This window comes from Nothobranchius furzeri, chromosome 9, assembly GCF_043380555.1.
Source record: "Nothobranchius furzeri strain GRZ-AD chromosome 9, NfurGRZ-RIMD1, whole genome shotgun sequence".
NCBI classification, from domain to species: Eukaryota; Metazoa; Chordata; class Actinopteri; order Cyprinodontiformes; family Nothobranchiidae; genus Nothobranchius; species Nothobranchius furzeri.
The window spans coordinates 27,318,618-27,333,294 of record NC_091749.1 but is presented as its reverse complement, the minus strand read 5'-3'; positions in this window follow the sequence as shown (position 1 = coordinate 27,333,294).

Sequence of the window (14,677 nt, the reverse complement as noted above, 5' to 3'; positions counted from 1 at the left end):
CAATCTCAGGGGCAGAAGTTGCTGAGGCAGTCAAACAACTACACAGCGGCGGAGCCCCGGAGCGGATGAGATTCATCCTGGGTATCTCAAGGCTATGGATGTTGTAGGGCTGTCATGGTTGACACGTCTCTGCAACATTGCGTGACCATCGGGGGCAGTTCCTGTGGAGTGGCAGACCGGGGTGGTGGTCCCCATCTTTAAGAAGGGTGGCCTGAGGGTGTGTTCCAACTATAGGGGGATCACACTCCTCAGCCTCCCTGGAAAGGTCTACTCCAAGGTACTGGAGAGGAGGGTCCGATCGATAGTTGAATCTAAGATCGAGGAGGAGCAATGTGGTTTTCGTCCTGGCCGTGTTACAGTGGACCAGCTCTATACCCTTGCAAGGGTGATGGAGGGGGTATGGGAGTTTGCCCAACCAATCCACGTGTTTTGTGGATTTGGAGAAGGCTTATGACCGTGTCCCCAGGGGCACCCTGTGGGAGACGCTCCAGGAGTATGGGGTGGGTGGCTTTCTGTTAAGGGCCATTCAGTCCCTTTACCAGAGGAGCGTGAGTTTGGTCCGCATAGCCGGTAGTAAGTCGGACCTGTTCCCGGTGAGGGTTGGACTCCGCCAGGACTGCTCTTTGTCACCGGTTCTGTTCATAACCTTTATGGACAGAATTTCTAGGCGCAGCCGTGGTGTGGAGTGTGTCAAGTTTGACCCGGACCCGGAGAAGTTTGACCCGGACCCGGAGAAGTGGAGGAAGACAAAGACAATGACAACTCTCATTTTTTATTGTGTATTCAACATTTTTTCTGCTTTAGTAGCTAACTTTTCTGTATTTCTATATTTCCAGATTGAGGACCATTGGCGACCTGGTGAATACTTCTCTCTCTGCTTTTCATGTAATTTTTTTTTGTTTATGTTTATGTTTATGTTTATGTGCTTAGCAGACGCTTTTACCCAAAGCGACTTACAATTTTTTTTAACCTATAGGGCATGTTGTGATCTGTGGGGGAAACCAGAGCACCCGGAGAAAACCCACGCATGAATGGGGAGAACACGCAACTCCACACAGAAAGGCCGCAGCCGTGTTTCGAGCCTGCGACCTTCGTGTTGCGAGGCAACAGTGCTAACCACTGCGCCACCATGCAGTTGTAGGTTCTTCGCAAAATGGTAAATGGTAAATGGCCTGTATTTTGATATAGCGCCTTCTAGAGTCCTAGAACCCCCCAAGGCGCTTTACAACACAATCAGTCATTCACCCATTCACACACACATTCACACGCTGGTGGGGATGAGCTACGATGTAGCCACAGCTGCCCTGGGGCGCACTGACAGAGGCGAGGCTGCCGAGCACTGGCGCCACCGGTCCCTCCGACCACCACCAGCAGGCAACGTGGGTTAAGTGTCTTGCCCAAGGACACAACAACAGCGACAGACTGAGCGGGACTCGAACCAGCAACCTTCCGATTACGGGGCGAGCACTTAACTCCTGTGCCACTGTCGCCCCAGAGGGCACAGGACACCCATAGGAAGACCTTTGGAACACGGAAAAGGAAGCTAGTAAGACAGTGTGTTGCTCAAGCAGGCAATGACGTTCTTTTGTCAGGAGATCCAAAAAGGACACGCACACGAGATGCATTCTCTAGCCATCACCAAGGACTGTACACTGTGGCCAGCATCACACCAAAGGGGTTGGTCTCTATTGTGAAGGGAGCAACTTGCCAGAAGGTAAACGTGTCCAGGCTGAGGAACTACCAAAGATCAAAAAGTAAGCATATGAGAAGTAATAAGAAATCACAGTTCAATATTGATTTAATGTTAAAAATGGATTTAAGTTGGTATGTCATGACACATATTTGTATATTATCAGATCCACCAACTGATGGAAAGTTTCTCCTAGACCACTTATATGGGACTCCTGAATGGCAGATTGATCATCAGTATGCCAGTCCAGGAGCAAAGTGGCAGAAAGACTTGGACCCTCTTCAGTCCAGTCTGGTACGGCACATTTCTATGCAGTCACGTTAAACCTCAACATGTCAAAGTCGATGATAGTTTTAGAATTGCTGAAGCATGAGAAACAATGCCAGCCTTATTTTGTAGTTGCCCTTTTAATCTTTCTTTATTATTTTCTATATTGTATTGAAGCAAAATCACATGAAATGCTCTTCATTTAGGTGGAATATGTCTTGGACCAAAACCGACCTCCAGGAGAACTCCTAGTGAAGGAAGACAAAATCTGTCTAACTCGGGAAGACTTTTGGAGCCTGGGTTTGGAACAGTCCATGGAATCTACTGTATGTATATCATGTAACTTAGTCTAATGCAATGCAAAGAAAAGATAATGTAATGCAAGATTTTAAGAATAGTGAATGAAACTGCATTCTATTGCTTTTTGCTATTTCTTTCAAATTGGGAATGCTTGTCTGAAGATTGTGGGGGAAGCTGCACAAAGACATGTAATCTGTCATACTGGTACACCTTTTCTTTGGTTATAGCCATGAATGTGTGTTTCCTTTAGGGAAAAGATGTTCACATTGCTGACCTCTATGTTGTGACCACCTGGAAGGATCCACAAGTCAACCTGCTGCGTTGCTTGCCGGTATGTTTTTTGTTGGTTTTACACCTGCATGTGCATGTTTTTTCTTCCTGGCACTCGCGGAGTACAGACACTTCTCTTTTTGCTCCCTTATCTGTTTTTCCCAAGGCTCTTTGTCCTGTCTGCCCACAGAGCGCTTCTCTGCATTTCTTCTGAAAAACACTATTTTTAACCAAGGATTTGATAAATTGGTCATTCAACGCAATTGATAAGATTTTTTCAACACAGAGAACGGAGCAGGGGGCTCCCACATGCCCACAGGGGACACACCCGGCGGGGTATATGCTGGATTCCTGGAAGGAATGGAAGATCATATGCCTCTCCCAGCTGTCCACTGAGGATGTCGAAGACATGTGGATATTCGGCCGATGATCACTGGATTTCCCCTGATTTGAATGGTGAGGATTTCTGGTTTTCTGGAAATTTGGGAAGACGGGAGCGGTTGTAGGGCGACCCGCACCCACGGAAAGCACCGTCCGTGTGGAGACTTCACAGACTTGGATGTTACTCGAGGTGAATCGTAAGCTGGACAATGTTCTAGCTGCGATACCGGTATTGGTGCGCAAAATGGATGTCATCTCGGAGAGGGTCACCGGATGGTATGGACAAGCTTAAAAACCCAAATTGGCTTCACTGAAGGACTGGAATGATCAGCTTAAAGACTGAAGACATAGAGGAAAATTATCTCAGCCTGACCCAAAGTCTCGTTATCCGAAACTGACGCCCTGGTAGCCTTGAGCGGCTACAAACCCCCTCGAAGGAAGGACTGCAGACAGATGCTGTGAACCCCCCCCCCCCCCCCCCCCCCCTCTTAGAAGTGCAGGTAATGCATTCTGGTGCCTATAAATGAAAAATGAATGAAAATTAAATTGGGAGTTTTTACTTCATATTTTAGAAATAAAAATGACGGGGGGAAAAATTTATGACGTCTTTTTAAACGAAATTTTCTAGCGCGACCTGCCTGCTTCACTTAAGTCACTGCTTATTAAGGTCCGTCCAAAATTACCGTGGCCCACACAAAAATGAAAACCTGGCACCACGCCTGTTATAACCCTCTGCAAATTGTTGTTCTTCACTTAATCAAACTCAGAGTTTGTACAGCTAATGTCAAGATGTAAAATTATCAATTCAGTGGAGCTCTTCCCTCTGTAACAGAATGAAATGCCTGGTTTTTTTTCCTCCTCTGCACAAGACTAGTCTGCATGAGATATGGTCTCAAGGTCTCATGCATTCCTTCTAACCTGCTTATTTTCAGCTCAACAGAAGAATGAAGAATGAACTCTTTTCTTTTAATTAATCAAAGAACTCTATCTTAATAAAGCTAATAATCAAAGTGTTAGTCAATAAATAAGATGTGACCGATCTGTGAAATCAAAATATTAATTACTTTATTATAATCCTATAGAATATAAAGGTACGGTGACTTTAAATCTTCCAACAGGACTAATTTCACATAGCATTAAAAGACATAACACATCACTGAGCCAATCAGAATCTTACAGATATGACGGAGGCGTGGTTTTGATGGTGTTTGGTAATTTTTCATTCGACAATAAACCATAACATCCGAAGTATAAAACTATGCCACGTCATCTCTAACGTCAGTTCAAAGTGTTCCAGAGAAAGTGACGGAGTGGCCAATCCTGAACTATACTCTTCAACCAAAAGAACCAACGACAAGCTGAAAAATTTGTTGCTATTCCAACTGTGGCAACAGTTCCTTTCAGAATAAAAGCTGAACCATCAAGACCCAGGCTTGGGTCTCACCAGACGCCAACAAATTGTCTCTACCCGGAAGTATCCCACAGACTGGACTGATCGGCAACCGTTGCTTTTCCTACCAGTTCGGTTCCAGAGAAGGTCAAGCTGGACCTCGATATTCCTGATCTAAAGGGGACTTCCTGAAGAGTAGGTAGACCGGCAAATGGTGTCTCATGTGCTTATGAACATCCTAACCAAAGCTTAACGCGAAGACATCACCTTCAGTTCCCGTCAGAACTAATCGCTTCTTCGGATTTGCTGGTTCTGATCAACATCACACGTCATCCATTCACCCTCTCATCCACCTTAGTTACACCATACATTTAGTTTTAAAGTCAGTCTAGTTTAATTTGTTAGTAATAAAATTCTTAACCTTTAAACGTGACTCTCTTCTGTTGTCTCTGAGTGAATACGAAGCGGTTACCTAATCCCTGCAATAAAAAGTTCCAATCTTCTGGTTTAAATAACCTCACAGATCCGTAAGGTGGATTTCATATTTCCTATGGAATCCTACGCCTTATGGCTCATTAAACAACCTGTAATTTAAATCATTACACCTCCCTCCCTCTCCTGTTTCTCCTTGAAACCTGACAGCCGACGTCAGGTTTAAGGAGAAACAGGAGAGGGAGGGGAAGAAGGAAATGAGGCAAACAGAGTGAGTGCGATGTAGAGAAACCAGACTGGTGTGGCGGTGAGCAAAACGCCTGGAAAAGTGTGGGTGTTGAATTCCCCCACATCCCCCACGAGTGTGGCGCCCATGCCCTTGATCTTCCTTACTCTGTTTTTTCATCTTATAGAACAGGGGTGTCAAACTCAAACTCACACGGGGCCGAAATGAAACTCTGGGACGAAGTTGAGGGCCAAACTTAATATTTTTTGAAAAAGTGACGGCAAATTTGCACATTTTCTTTATCAACATATATGCAGTTTTGAACCTTTAAATTTGGAAACAAACTTATTTCTGCATTAACACTGAATGCGGAATAAATTACACACGAGCAAGTCAGTTTTAAATAAAAGGCATCAGTGGTATTCATTACTTGTGGTATAATCAGCATTTTTAAAATCTATTCAGGATTTGTTTTCTTGTTTATTCATTTTTCTTATTTTTATTCCTTTTTTTCTCCTGTAATAAGTGTCATCGTTGCTGTGACATCTAGCTTTCCCCACTGAGGAACAATAAAGGGATTTTCTATTCTATTCATCTATCTGCAGCCTTTCCACTTCCTGTTTACTGTAGGTTAAATCTTTTCTCACGGGCCAACAACAAAATAAAAATATAATTTTATCTTAAATGAAAATGCAACATCTCACCTGTTAACTTTCATGTTTTGGAGCAGAAAAAGAGCATAAAACCAACATATTTAAAGCTCAGTTTGCTCCACTGGTTTACTGTGATGCTCACCTGTTCCAGCCAGATACCTGCATCGTGGGGCTGATCTGAGCTGAGGAGGAGACTCCTGTTATTTTGTTCATCTTCATCATAATAATGACAACATTAGATGACAACAGGTGCTCACATAGGTTTGTGCTGCTGAACATGTCTGAGCAACTTGACCACGTTGTTGTGTGTCGGGGAGGAAACACAACGACAGAAACCACAGAGTCATGCTGGTTTGAGAGTGTTGCTGCTCGCTGGAGTTATATCAGCTCTGTCTGGAAGTTAGTTGGAAAACTTTCTCTTTCAGTCGTAAACACATTACTGAGCGGCTAGAATCTCCGTTTCTGGGCTTCAACGTCAGAAAGCAGCTGAGTGAACTCGGCGCTGAGTGAGAGGAATGAGGTTTGTCCGAGACAGCGGAACTGCAGACACCCGGCAGCAGACGCTGGAAAAAAACACAAAGGAGGGGGCACGTCAGCTCCGCGCTGACGCCGCAAAGCATTATGGGAGTTGAAGTCTTTGCAGTAAAATCGGCCAGCGGGCCAGTTTTAATATATTTTTGATATTTATCTCGCGGGCCACATAAAAATGCTCCGTGGGCCGCATCTGGCCCGCGGGCCTTGACTCTGACATATGTGTTATAGAAAATAACAGACGTTGACATGTCGTGTTTTCATGGATGATGCTAACATGTCTATTTCAGGCTATATTGGTAGCTGAGAGACAGATATTCTTTCTGGACTCACTTCGCCCTGATGGTTTTGGAGATGATCTCCACCGAACCACATTTAGGTTGACACTAAAATGAAAATTTGTTCTGGCCTTGTTCAATGGCCTATTGTGTTCTTTGGAAAGATCGTCTAAAAGCAGCCTCGTTCTTAGGCGTAAATGTTTGGGAGGGAGTCTCGTTCTAAGGCTACTTCATGATAGGGATGCACCAATACTGATATCCAGGCCAATACTGTTCTAATTAACTTGTATCTGTATAGTTTAGTTAACTGATACCATGAACCGATACTTTAAATGTGGAAACTGCAAAACTTTCACAGAAAATGTTTATTTTTCACTTGAACTTTGAATTTTGTGGTCATTTTAATTAATATTTTTTTATCTAATTCACCATTATTTGTAACAAGCACTGAAGAAAATAAAAACTGCCTTCCGATTCATTCCATTCCATTGTGTGGTAGAATTATTAGCATTGGTACTTGGTATCAACAAGTACTCAGATCCAATTATCTGTATCATATCGGTTTGAAAAAAGTATTGTTGCATCCCTACAACATGATATATTTTTTTAATTTTTATGGCAAACATTTGATTTGTGTGTTATTACATTGTCTACAATGCCAGGAGAGTAGCAGCCTTTATTGACTCTGGATTCTGGATTGAGAAAACAGGAAAAGACCTTGAGGTATGTTTTCAGTGCAAAAGTTTGAAAGCTCATCGGGTACATAATAATGCAGTTAAAAACTAGCAGGGGCATACCAGCTCTCTTCATTTAATGAAACATTTTTCTTTTGACAGTTATTTCCCCAGCTGTTCATGGGAAATTGCGGCAGCATCTTTATGCTGATGGTGAGAGTTTTCTTGCCATTACTTGAATATAACATTTTAACATGTTAAAGATTTATTTTTTACTTTACAGTATGCTCTCTGCATCTGCACCTCATCCCCACCATCTTTCACAGAGGTAAGCTTTTTCAGACAGTACCACCAAAGTATCTTGAAAAACATTATATTATATTTGTCTTCAGGAGGAAATGCCAGCAATTCGCCTGTGGTGGTGTATTCAGCTGATGGAGAGATTTGGTATTGAGGGGTATGGCAGGCACTTTAGACAAACTGGCACCATCATATTTGCAGCTTTGGTTCAGGCAAGACATCAGGTCAAACTAATGTTTGTGAAAGTGGCTTACTGTTGTAACGTGATGAAGGAGCTATTCCACCGAAGGTTATTTACCCTCTCTCCTCAGATGTCTCTGACACGGAACTAATCTGCATGAGACTGCCTCAAGGTCATGCATTTGCTTCTAAAACTGCTCCCTTTCCAGCTCAAGAGAAGAATGAAGACAAACTCTTTCTATTTTTAATAAAGCTAATCAAACAAAGTGTTAGTTCAATAATTAGATGTGAACCAATCTGTGAAATGACAATGTTATGATTAGTAAGTTTTACTAAGTAATATGACTTTAATCTAGCTGCACTAGACATCTTGATTCACGTAATGTAAGCCACATGACACATTGCTTTTACTCATCCAATCGGAACCTTCCTTTCTGAAACGTGGCATAGTCTCTGTGGTGTTTATAAATTTGTCCAACTTTGATTCGACCGTAAATCTAAACATCCAGATTAATAAAACCAGTCCCCACGCCATCTTAGTTCAGTTCACCGCATTCTAAGAGAAGTATCGGACCAGCCATCCGGACTTCCTTTTTAAGCAAAGAACAAGCTGGATAAAATCTGTTGCGCATTACCAAACAAGCAACAGTTCCTTTCAGAATAAAAGCTGAACTCACTGACCCTCAGGGTCCATCTGACGCTGTCAACCAACTGTCACTTTTTACCTAGAGGCAATCCAAAGACTAGTCTGTCATACTGCTGACGCTGTTTCATCGGCTCCGGTACCGAAAGGGGGGTCCGAGGACCTGGCACTCTGGATCTGTACAGAGGTCTCATCCTAAGGGTATGTGTGGAGCGACAAAATGGTGTCTCATGTGTTTATGAAACTCCGATCATATCTTAAGAGCAAAACATCACTTCCCACTCAGACTTGCTTCTCCGGATATGAGAGTTCTGATGACATCACTCACACATAACACCATTCATCTCACGTCTCATTCACACCAAGATCCATTCATCACTTAGAGTTTAGAGTTAGTCTTGTTTAAAATTGTTTAGAAATAAATCTTCTTAAATGTTTTAAAGGTGACTCTCTCTTCTCTTGTCTCTCAGTTAATACGAAGTGTTGCATAATCCCTGCAATAGAAAGTTCCAATCTTCTGGTTAAAAGTGCCCAAAAATCCATGAGATTGATTTCATATTTCCTATGGCATCTTATGTCTTATAGTTCATTAAATAGATGTAAATTAAACCCTTACACTGTAAACCCTGTGACTGAACATACTGAAGAAAGCAGCGGTACATAACCAGAGTCCATTCAGACTGGCTTTGTTTTCTAAAGGCATGGACAAAGATTTTCCTTCTGGACAGAAGAAGCATCCCTTCTCCTTCATGGAACTCTCCAGCCTGTCATCAGGTTACCAAAGGCAACCTCCTCCAAGCCTTCACCAAGTCTAATCAGACTGGTGAGAGAGGTCAACAATCAGATAACTATTTGTAGAATAGAACCACACAATGTTGAGACTATTCATCACAATGCAGGTTTACATACATGGTGGTAATCGTCATTTCAGTCTAATGCGATAATCATGTTTTCTGTTAAAGGCTGAGGCTGACAGGTGCCTTATACTGGAGGTAATTATTTATTTTCCTGTTTCTTTAATTTGCTGATATAACCGAAGAATTAGTAGTTATAGTCACAGGCAGCTCCTTCAGAGGCATTAATCAGTAGTGGAATGAAGTAATAGTTATGAGAACACTACTCAGTGTAATGTGTTTTCAGTCACCATATTTCTGAAACTTTATGGACAAATTTTGTATTTTCATTATTGTCACCTGACATAAATTTGACAGTCACCAGAACATGTCCTCATCGACACATTGGAAGAGGTTGTTCTTCACGAAGGGGATACAGCGATCTTCAAACTGGCTCTGGTGTGCTCCTTGTTCAGAGACCTTGTGTCTACTGAATATTTCAGAAGACGAGCACACTTCAAGTGGCTTCACAGTGAGGACTTCAGTAAATAGTGAAATTATATATACAGTTATTGTTGCTGTTGTCACACGTTTTTCACTGACAGTATGTAAATGTAATCTTGTTTTTATACTTCTGCTTTCCACAGGTGTTTGCACATGGAGCAGGTTCTCAGAAAAATACAGAGAACAGTACTTTAACATGTACTCTATTGAGATCTGCCTTCAATGTGGAGATCAATACAAACACGGCCCCGGAGGTATGCAACACTGTATAATCTTATATTGTTGTCATTACATACAATAAAAATCTCAATGATGCAGTAATGAAAACCATACCACTTGGGGCCTATTCTTCTCTGTTTGATTTTATTAACTTATATTTTATTACAGGAAATGTTGGCAGAGGAAAAAGAGGAGAACTAGGGGCACTTTACTCAGAGGAGATGCTCCCAGGCTACTGCAGCCACTTTTGCAGCCAAATGAACAATTAATGTGTCTGCTCTGTCACCACCCCCATCTCCACACACACACACACACACACACACACACACACACACACACACACACACACACACACACACACACACACACACACACGTCTATCTTTCTATAATAGTGAGGACCCTCCATTGATTTCCATTCATTTTTGTGATTTCACCATGCCTAACCCATACCCCAACCCTAAACATAACCAACGTTGATCTTTTCCTAACCCTAACCTTAACTTAAACTTAATTCGCACCATACTCTGGTATGCTTCTAAAAAAAAGTGAGGACCAAAAAAATGTCCTCACTTTGAAGGGAAAATGGTCAAAATGGTTCTCAGTATATAGTATGAACAAGAACACACACACACACACCACCCTGGTTGTAGTGACAAGGTTCCCCATCAGTGGTTCTCCCACATCTTGGTTTGTATTTTGATGCCTGTTTTTCTTTGTGAGAGTTTTTGATAATTCTTCTTGGAGTACTATAGCAAAAACTGTAATGCTCTGTTTCAGAAAGTTAATCTGTTGGGCTTGTACCTGGTACTCAGAGTACCACACTGCCAGAAAGAACACGCTGAAAATAAAAAGCTTTTTTATTTCCATCAATATGTGTCTCATTCAAATAATCTGGGTTGTAACACATCCTCTCAATCCTTTTTCTGTTGTTCATGCTCGTGTAATCTGTTGTTTGTGTTCCACATTATTACAGTAAACCTGTGAAAATCATAAAGCGGTCCTGTGTTATTTTAAATGGATATAAACATGAGTGTAGTTAAATCTGTATTTAACAAATTGTTTACACCTTGAGAAACTATTTTCAAACATTAATTTGGCAACATTGTGAAAATGAACACTATGGTGTTACAAAGAATTAAAAGTAATTTCAAGACAAAGTGGCAAACTAAGAAAATTAACACAAAAGTAGAAGGTAAACTAATTTTAGGTTAGTAGCCAAATTGGCTTTTGTGCAAGAATATATTACATTTCATATTGGAAAACATTCATAGGATATGTAGTGCAAATTAAGAATATCTGCTGTATCACAATGACACATTTTGAGCTTTTAAATGAAAATATAACCTATTGTGTGGGAAAAAAACAAACATGTTGTCACGCTGAGCTGGGACCCAAAAACGCAGAACACCAGATCACTCGAGACAGGAGCGGATGTAAAGAAACAAATCCTTTATTTAAAGGTGGATGCGCCAAAGTCCCAAGGCACAAGAGATCAGGCTTAATCCAGTGGTCAAAAAACAAACAGAAGCTCACACATGAGCACAGACTCGGGCAAAACTAGGGAGGGAACAGAACAACACAGACACCTACAATGGACCGACAAACACTGAGAGACAAGACAGGCTTTATACACAGAGGGAAGCAATTAGGGAAACAGGTAGTAGGTGTGTGGGGCATGTAAGCTTAAGGGATCAGGAGAGACTAACTAACTAAATGGGGAAGGAACACATTGTATTAAAGGAAGAAACTGACTGGATAATCTAACTATACAGAGAACTTAAGATAAGAGAACTAATAAACCTGAAACTATACACCAGAACACTAAAGCTGTGGGGATACTGAACAAAATGGGATGGGATAACAAAGTATAAAGTGACCAGGGGGAAACAGGAGGAAAACCAGGAGGGAGCTGGGGACTACAAGTAGGGTTAGGCATTGTTTGATTTTGAACATTCCGATTCCGATTCCGATTCCTCGTTTCGATTCCGGTTCCTATCGATTCCCGATTCCGATTCTTTCAAGACATGACATGTTTTACATGAGCCAGCTAACCACAGGTCCTACTTGATGAAATAATCTTAACTTCAACATGAATTTTAATTCTATGAACAATAGCATCACCTTCATTTAGACAAAAACATTATTGGGAGAAAAAAAAAGAAAAAGACTTGCAGCACAACCAGTGTGTTTGTTTCTGACCACAACCAAAGTCTGGAAGAAGCCTCTGGGATGAGAGGCTAAATGTCTCCAACATATCCAGAAACGTCCAGCTGTTTTCAGCTGAAACTCTCAGGATGATCATGTCCAGGATGACTGAGAACTACACCTCCATGCTGCAGCAGCGTTCAGTCAGAACAGAAAGTGAAACTTAAATGTAGCTGCTGTCAGTAACAATCTAACAGATTTTAAACATTAAAACTCTCAACAGAAATAGCTCAGAAAGGAAATTAAAATGTTCACAGCTTTGTGTGTGAATTATTATTATTATTATTATTATTATTATTATTATTATTATTATTTATTGTGAAAGAAACTGGTGTGGTCCACCACAGAGACGCTGCTCTAGCATGATAACTGTAATTATTCTGCAGGTTATTGCTCAGCCTTCTGATGCTCACACACACACATACACACACACACACACACACACACACGAGAGTTGGTGAGCAGCTGCGTCTGACTGCTGATGCTCCGTGTGTGTTTTTATTTCTGCAGTGAGACAAACTCACCTCACACCGTCCAGAGTTTGTTCTTTAAAGCTTCTATTAAATCCACCGTGTTGACGTATTTAACAAGTTTCCTCTACGCTAAAATGTTCATTAAAATGTTAAAATCATCATTAAAATGTTTAAATGTTCATTAAAACGTTAAAATCTTCATTAAAACGTTTAAAAGTCCATTAAAACATGTTCATTTTTAAAAACGTTTAAATGTTCATTTTTAAAAACGTTAAAATGTTCATTAAAACGTTAAAATGTTCATTAAAACATTAAAATGTTCATTAAAACATTTGAATGTTCATTAAAACATTAAAATGCTCATTAAAACGTTAAAATCATCATTAAAATGTTTAAATGCTCATTAAAACGTTAAATTCTTCATTAAAACGGTTAAATGTTCATTTTTTTAAAAACGTTAAAATGTTCATTAAAACATTAAAATGTTCATTACAATGTTAAAATGTTCATTGAAACGTTAAAATCTTCATTAAAATGTTTAAATGTTCATTTTTAAAAACGTTAAAATGTTCATTAAAATGCTTAAATGTTCATTAAAACGTTAAATTTTTCATTACAACGTTTAAATGTTCATTTTTTTAAAACTTTTAAAGGGTCATTAAAAAGTTAAAACGTTCATTTTTTGAAACAAGCAGTCTCATTCTGATATCATGTAGAAACAAGCAGTCTCTTTCTGACATCATAAAGAAACAAGCAGTCTCCTTCTGACATCATAAAGAAACAAGCAGTCTCCTTCTGATATCATGTGGAAAAAAGCAGTCTCTTTCTGATATCATGTAGAAACAAGCAGTCTCCTTCTGATATCATGTAGAAACAAGCAGTCTCCTTCTGACATCATAAAGAAACAAGCAGTCTCCTTCTGACTTCATAAAGAAACAAGCAGTATCTTTCTGACATCATAAAGAAACAAGCAGTCTCCTTCTGATATCATGTAGAAACAAGATATATATGTCTGATATATATATATGCTTGTTGAATATAAATCTTCATTAAAACGTTTAAATGTTCGTTTTTAAAAACATTAAAATCATCATTAAAACATTTAAATCTTCATTAAAACGTTTAAATGTTCGTTTTTAAAAACGTTAAAATCATCATTAAAACGTTAAAATCTTCATTAAAACATGTTCATTTTTAAAAACGTTTAAAGGTTCAATAAAACGTTAAAATCTTCATTTTTAAAAATGTTAAAATGTTCATTACAATGTTAAAATGTTCATTGAAACATTAAAACGTTAAAATGTTCATGAAAATGTTTAAATGATCATTAAAATGTTAAATTTTTCATTACAACATTTAAATGTTCATTTTTAAAAACATTAAAATGTTCATTAAAAAGTTAAAACGTTCATTAAAACAATAAATTCTTCATTGAAACGTTTAAATGTTCATTTTTAAAAACGTTAAAATGTTCATTAAAATGTTAAAATGTTCGTTAAAACATTAAAATGTTCGTTTTTAAAAACGTTAAAATCTACATTTTTAAAACGTTTAAAGGTTCATTAAAACATTGAAATGTTCATTAAAATGTTAAAATCTTCATTAAAACATTAAAATGATCATTAAAATGTTTAATTGTTCATTAAAACGTTAAATTCTTCATTAAAATGTTAAAATGATCATTAAAATGTTAAAATGTTCATTAAAACGTTTAAAGTTTCATTAAAACGTTGAAATGTTCATTGAAACATTTAAATGTTCATTAAAACTTTAAAATGTTCATTAAAACGTTAAAATCTTCATTTTTAAAAACGTTAAAATGTTCATGAAAACGTTAAAATCTACATTTTTAAAATGTTAAAATGTTCATTAAAACGTTAAAATCTTCATTAAAACGTTAAAATGTTCATGAAAACGTTTAAATCTTCATTAAAACGTTAAAATCTACATTTTTAAAATGTTAAAATGTTCATTAAAACGTTAAAATCTTCATTAAAACGTTGAAATGTTCATTAAAATGTTAAAATCTTCATTAAAACATTTTAATGTTTAAAGGTTTAACGTTTTTAAAAATGAACATTTTAACATTTTAATGAACATTTTAACGTTTTAATGAAGAATTTAACATTTTAATGAAGAATATAACGTTTTAATGGACATTTAAACGTTTTAATGAAGATTTTAACGTTTTAATGAACATTTTAACGTTTGAAAAATGAAGATTTT